The sequence below is a fragment of the Suricata suricatta genome, chromosome 2, assembly GCF_006229205.1.
Source record: "Suricata suricatta isolate VVHF042 chromosome 2, meerkat_22Aug2017_6uvM2_HiC, whole genome shotgun sequence".
NCBI lineage: Eukaryota > Metazoa > Chordata > Mammalia > Carnivora > Herpestidae > Suricata > Suricata suricatta.
This window is the reverse complement of record NC_043701.1, coordinates 78661113-78668071: the sequence shown is the minus strand read 5'-3', so window position 1 is coordinate 78668071 and position 6959 is coordinate 78661113. Positions and strand designations below refer to the sequence as shown.

The 6959-nt window shown below is 39.1% G+C and overlaps 1 pseudogene; it reads right to left on the bottom strand.

The window, feature by feature from the left end:
* Positions 1–4618: 4618 nt before the first annotated feature.
* Positions 4619–6427, bottom strand: LOC115282803 (annotated as a pseudogene).
* Positions 6428–6959: the final 532 nt, after the last annotated feature.

The following is a 6959-nucleotide window of genomic DNA, read 5'->3' as shown; positions in this document are numbered from 1 at the left end:
GGACTCTTGTCATTTGCTGCTTTAAGTGAACCAGAGAACAGCCCTTTGCAGCACGACAAAGCCCCCAAAGCTCTGGGATTTACCTCCACTTCAATAATACTGAATGTTTTTTAGCATTAGAATGTGTTATAACATTTGAATTAATTTTGACTACACTTTGGCTTTGGAGAGGAATCATTTCAATAGACACTGGTACTTTTTGAACTTGATAGCTAAAGATTCTAAAATGCATGTTTTATACTGTTAGTTTTAACCAGTCAGGAAAATTTTATGTAACCAGTGATAGTTATTTTATTTTTGTATGAATTTTGTTTAGGCTGCAGTGTTTAGCTTTTATTAACTCCTTATTCTTGCTATCTTAAATTCCATACTGTGTTTAATGGCATATTTGCCAAGATACTTAGCATGTAAAAAAAAAAAAGCAGGCTTTTGATTTTTTTTTTAAACAGCTTCATATTGAAGCTGAGACTTACCATAAACAAGTTGAGTGGCAGACCTTGTACGCTGTGTCTTGTTACATAAAGCTATTGCCAGAATCTTAGTAAATATAACATTTTAGAAATTTGTCTTTGTATATACATAACAAATTATGACAAGTTAAGTGAGAATTACATTATTGCTCTTTCTGTGTCATATTTTACTAAGATTTTGTGCCTCATATCTACTGCTGAATTGTTTACTAGTAATGTTAAAAGGAATTGATAAATCATTTTCACTTTACACTTTTATATAATCAGGTAACATGAAATATAATTTGATGTACAATTTTGCCTGTTACTGAGGGTGTGCTAATTATAGTGGTATATGCACAAAACATTTTGGCATGACAAGAGGCTGAATAAATAGCTATTTTACTTAAAAATAGCGGTGTTCTTATCAGCTCCCTTTGAGTTGCAAGTAAAATTATAAAGATTAAGAAACACTACTAGGTGTTTAATGGTAGGTGGATAAGACATGTCCCCAAATGTTTAGCTGTAAAAATAATCTATTTCTTGGTAAATTCCCTTAAATTTTAGCTTCATACTCTTTCCTAATAAAAGATATTTAGGGTCACCTGGATGGCTCAGTCGGTTAAGCATCCCAACTCTTGACTTCGGCTCAGGTCATGACCTTGAAGTTGTGAGATTGAGACCTGTGTCAGGTTCCGTGCTGACAGCCCAGAATCTGCTTAGGACTCTCTCTCTCCCTTCCCTTTTTGCCCTCCATCTCTCCCCCCCCCCAGATAAATTTAAAAATAAATAAATAAAAGAAACCTATATGCTCTTGAATACACAGTAAGTTATGAGGGACCTTTTTTTTTTATCTGAAAGGAAGTTTCTCAGAATTGTTGTTCAAGAAGATGCTAAAAGATAAGTTTATTAGGTTATTTGGTGATCAGTTTTGGTATGAACACACTGGTCCCGAATATGATGATTATATTGAATTAGAAGCAACTATTATCAGACTGAGGAAGAAGGTGACCTGGCAAAAAAAAATTATCCTTTCCAGACTGTGTTGACTGTCTGGGAATCACCTTTTTCATTGCTTCTGTAATGGTAGCCTTGGTAATATTCTTTCTAATAAGGTACGGGAAGAAAATTTAATAGAATAATGTTACATGCAAGTTACTGACATCTCTTCTCCCTTCTACCAAATCACCCTTTTTCTGAAATAATTTTATACCAGTTTTATAAACAAAGCGCATGTTATTTGGATAATGATGCCAAGGTGACTGCAACAAAATTGAGTGTCTGATTCAAAAAATTGAATTTATACCAGTACTTTCTCAATCTAGTTCTGGATTCATTTGGTTGCCCTTAGCACATTTAGGTGTTTTAAATACCATAGGAGTGTCTTGAATTGACTTTCTCCAGAGTGCGCTAAAAACCTATTGCCTATTTTTCTTTCATTTCATGGAGAATAATAGACTGGCCTCCGAGAAACTGAGAACAGTTATTTTTCAGACTTAAGTGACAGGTTTCACACTTTTAAAACATTACCAGTTTTCATTAATTCAATGAACACTCATCTGGTATTTCCTAAAGAAAAGTTTGGGGAAAGCTTTTTTGTTCCAGTTGTATTTGCCTTATTTTATTTTCTTATAAAAATTTTTAATTAATTTCTTTTTGTAATCTCTATACCCAACATAGGGCTCGAACTCATGACCCTGAGAACAAGAGTTGCACGCTTCTCCAGTTGAGCCAGCCAGGTGCCCTGTATTTGCCATACACTAAAATTTATTTTTATGTTTTATTTATAATTTGTAAGAATAATTATTTTAGTATATTTTCTTGCCTTACTCTAGTGAAAGCCAGCAAAAAGACTAGACTTGTTCTCTGTATTAGGATTTGACAATAGAGTTAAAACAGTTGTCATTTTGGCCAGCTTTGGCATAGTTACACCACACTTTGTTACCAGTCAGTCAGATGTGTAAGTTGGAGGGGTACTAGTGGGGTTTTACATTTTTCTAGGAGCTCCCAGATTAAAGAGTCTTCTCACGAGAAGGTGCGTAGAGTTTTGAAAGGAGGTTATATAATCTTTGAAGGAGCTATTTATAGTGCGGAAAAATATTTCCACTTAAGTTTAAGGTCTTTATAATTTTATTTAGTTATTTTGTGTTCAGATAGGAAGGAAACATTTTCAACTATAGTTTGTGCTGAGGACTTAGAAATGACAATAATATCAAGTACCACTCTAAGTGGTGTTTAGCCCTAAAGAAAAGATAAGTGTAGGAATTACTATAGTATTTCAGATGACAATAACATTCATGGCATCACTGCATTTGTATTGAGTGATAACAATCATAGTTGCATATTTTTCCGACCACTTGAGAATTCTTCTGCAGTTGTTGGAATGTTGCCATGATCACATTCTATTGGGTACAGAGTAATGAACCAAGGAATTAGTGACAACCCAAGACAGGTAGGCTTGGAATAGGCTATCTGAGAATTCTACAGTGTGTTGAAGCCGCACTTGACATGGACCAAAAGACTCTGAAGAAACTGGTGGAATCCATCAGTAGTACTGTCAAGAGCTGTAAGTACTAACCAGATATCCAACACTACCTCAACATCTTTATTCAGTCAAGTAGAAACATTGTTAAATACATTGGTCATTAACAAGTTCTTTATAACACCCAAAACAGAGTTCCTGTCATTTCTGTGTAACGTTTTGGCCACTTAAAAAAATAGTTCATGAGTGAATTTACAAGATCCCTGTACAACACTGAAAATATTTTAATTAGGTGTCCTAAAATATATTTATGTGTGTGGGAAGAATAATTTGAGAATTTATGTGACATATATATTGAAGGATTATCTGCCAGCAAAGGACTGATTTTGTTAACAGTTCGAAATTTAATAAGAGCTTTCAAACTCTGAAGGTTTACCTGACCAATCCCCTGAGTTCTCTGGCAGAAAACCATAGAGGCAGGGGGTTGATTGAGCTATAGAAGGTATTTTAGATGTTGAAGAAATAGCATGGTACTTTGCATATAGCAAGTGTTTATTAAAATTAATGTAACAGATTTGGGGGAGAATCCTTTCCCTGACCTTAAAAAATAATCTTAATGTGTCTTGTCTCACGGGCATGACAACAAAGCAGTCCTGACTTAGATCCATTCCAGCAGTGTCTTTTGACTTTGAGGAAGTGACTTATTTCTGATACTAGTACAGCCTCATTGTTGGGCACTTCCATTTTTCCTTGTGTGGCCTCAGTAGGGTAGGTACCTCCCTAAGAATCTCGTTGATAGACTTAATTCAGTTTTCTCTTAATTCTAGTTGGATTTTAAACGATCCTCAAGTACTTCTAGGGTTTGTTTTTGCAATCCTGTTTTCCTTCAACCCTTAAAATCCATCAGGCAGATTTAACCAATGTTGAATGTAGTATCTGCTGTTATTTGCTATTTGTCTCTTTCCTTCCTTTCTTCCTTCTTTACTTCCTTCCTTCCTTCCTTTCATTCTTTCTTTCTTTGTTTCTTTCTTCTCTCTTCTTTCTTCCTTTTTTTCTTGTTTAGAGAGACTGGTTTGTTTTATTTATAGTTTTTTAAAATATTTTTTAATGTTTATATTTGGAAGAGGGGCAGAGTGGGAGACACAAAATCCGAAGCAGGCTCCAGGCTCTGAGCTGTCAGCATAGAACCTGATGTGGGGCTCGAACCCATGAACTGTGAAATCATGACCTGAGCTGAAGTTGGACGCTTTACCAACTGAGCCACCCAGGTGCCCCTATTTATAATTTTAAGTTTGTTTATTGATTTTGAGAGCATGAGTGGAGGAGAGGCAGAGAGAGAGGAGAGGGAATCCGAAGCAGACCCCACGCTGCCAGCACAGAGCCTGTTGTGGGGCTTGAACCCATGAAGCTGTGAGCTCATGACCTGAGCCAAAACCTAGAGTTGGATGCTTAACCAGCTGAGCCACTCAGGTGCTCCTATTTGCTGTTTACTTTTTTTTTTTTTTTTAGAGACAAATGGTTTATTTGGGAACAAGGAGTAAAAAGGAATTCTTAATTCCTTCCTTCTCTTCTGGCAGCCCGACTGAACAGTGATCAACAAATGCACAGCAGCACACAGCAATTCCCCTGTGGTCCTTGATCTTGTGTGAAAATGCAGAGGCCTGAGTTACACAACTTGCAATGATTATTTTCTAGACAGAAGTACCAACTGTTGTGCTTTCTGATGTATCTGTGGTGGCTCCACTCTCTTTCTTGTCTTCGGGTTTCATGGCAGGAAACAGAAGCACTTCCTTGATATTATTGGAATCTGTGAGAAACATGGTGACGCAATCGATGCCCATGCCCCAGCCCGTGGTGGGGGGCAGCCCGTATTCCAGGGCAGTGCAGAAGTTCTCCTCTATGAACATGGCCTCATCATCGCCAGCGGCCTTGGCCTTGGCCTGTTCTTCAAAGAGCTGCCGCTGCCGCACAGGGTCATTCAGCTCGGTGTAGGCATTGCAGATTTCCTTTTTCATGACGAAGAGCTCGAAGCGCTCAGTCAGACCCTCTTTAGAGCGGTGCCATTTAGCCAAAGGACTCATCTGCGGGTGATCACAAATGAACGTGGGATTGATGCATGTTGTTTCCAGGAACTCCCCGACAGGCTTATCAAGGAGTCTGGCCGAGGTCTGAGGTGGAGGGCATTCAACAGCTCATGCCACACAGATGTCATCAAGAATCTTACGAGTTTCTTCAGTTTCAAAGAGCCTGGTTTCTGGCAGCTTCACCCCCAAGGCCTTCTCGAGTTCTTCAACCATGCTGATTCTCCGGAAGGGTGGGGTGAAGTCAATCTCGTAGGCTTGGCCCTCTGGGCCGTCTGGATGGTAGGTGATCTTGTAACTGCCTGTAATGTGCTTCACCATCCCTGAAAGCATCTTCTCTGTGATTTCCATGAGATCGTGATAGTCTGCATAGGCCATGTAGAACTCGCAGGTGGTGAATTCAGGATTGTGAGTCAAATCAATTCCTTCATTCTGGAACTGACGTCCAATTTCATAAACCCGGTCAATGCCACCAACCACCAGTATCTTATGGTAGAGTTCTGGAGCAACTCTCATGTATAAATTCATGTCCAGCTCATTGTGGTAGGTGATGAAAGGCTTGGCCACAGCTCCCCCTGGGATGACGTTCATCATGGGAGTTTCAATTTCTAGGAATCCTAGCTCATCCAAGAAACTCCTTATGTAAGTGATAATCTTAGAGTGGATGATAAACTTCTGCCTCACAAAGTCATTCAGGATCAAGTCTAAGTATCTTTGACGATACCGTGTTTCCTTGTCGTTAAGGCCAAAGTGGAGGTGAGGTAACATATGCAAGCATGGCGACAGCAGTGTGATCTCAAAGGGAATGATGCTCAGCTCACCCTTCTTGGTCTTCCCAGGATTCCCCTGAACTCCAATTATGTCTCCCCGACGCAGTTTGTTGTTGATGTGGATAAATTCTTCTTCTGATTTATAATTCCTGGAATTGGCCATGACTTGCAACTTGACCCCTCCCCTCGAAGGTCATAGAAGATGAGCTTTCCCCCAGAAGCTCTTTTGGCATGTATCCTACCTGCCACCTTTAGGGTGATGTCAGTCAGGTGATCCCCAGGCTGTAGGTGACTATATTCTTGGATGAAATGAGTGAGCGAGATGTCTACATGGAACTTGTGTGGATACAGGTCTTCCCCATTGATCTTCAGTTGGTGGACTGCTTGGCTGCGGATCTTGAAGTATTGATTTGGGTCCAGACTCTCCTCCTCAGCACCCACACCATTGTCAGTGGTGTGTTTGGTGGCAGCAGTGGTAGCCTGGTTTAGTTGTTTTTCACTGAGTTCCTTCTGCTTGGCTTCCTTCTCTGCAATTTTCCTCTCAGCTTTCAGGTGTCTCTTTAGCTCATTTTTGCTCAGTTTTGGCTTGCTGCCATCCACTTTCACCTCAGCCCCCTGTACTGCAGCCATCTTTCCCCAGGGCCCGACCTAAAAAGGACGAGGGTCGCACAGCAATTTCCCTCCTATTTGCTGTTTTCTTAACAGAACCTGAGTTTTATAACATTCAAAAGGAAATTTTGCATACTTTAAAAATCTAACCCCTTTCCCCATCCAAATGAAAACTACTTTTAGTGTGCTACCCAAATGTGTGTTTAATACTGTAATCTGTTATTTGAAAACAATTCTCTGAAAGGTAAGACAGTTTATGTAAGTAAAGAATATGTAATACTAGATCAGGCTCACGTCCCATACAGTCTCCCTACATAAAAGATACTGAACAATTATTTCAAAAGACGAATGAGTTGCATTCCTTTTGCAGAGCTTTGATGCTAAATTATGATTAAAAGTTCAGTGTAACCAGATTACTGTTGTATATTCCGAGTATTAACAACTCCTGTTTATTAAGCTCTTCACTGGGGAAAAGCTCTGCTAAATCGTTTATGTTCATCTTCAAGTCTCAGAAAAAAAACATTGAGGTAGGTGAAATTTTCCACATTTTCGGATGAGGAAACCAAGT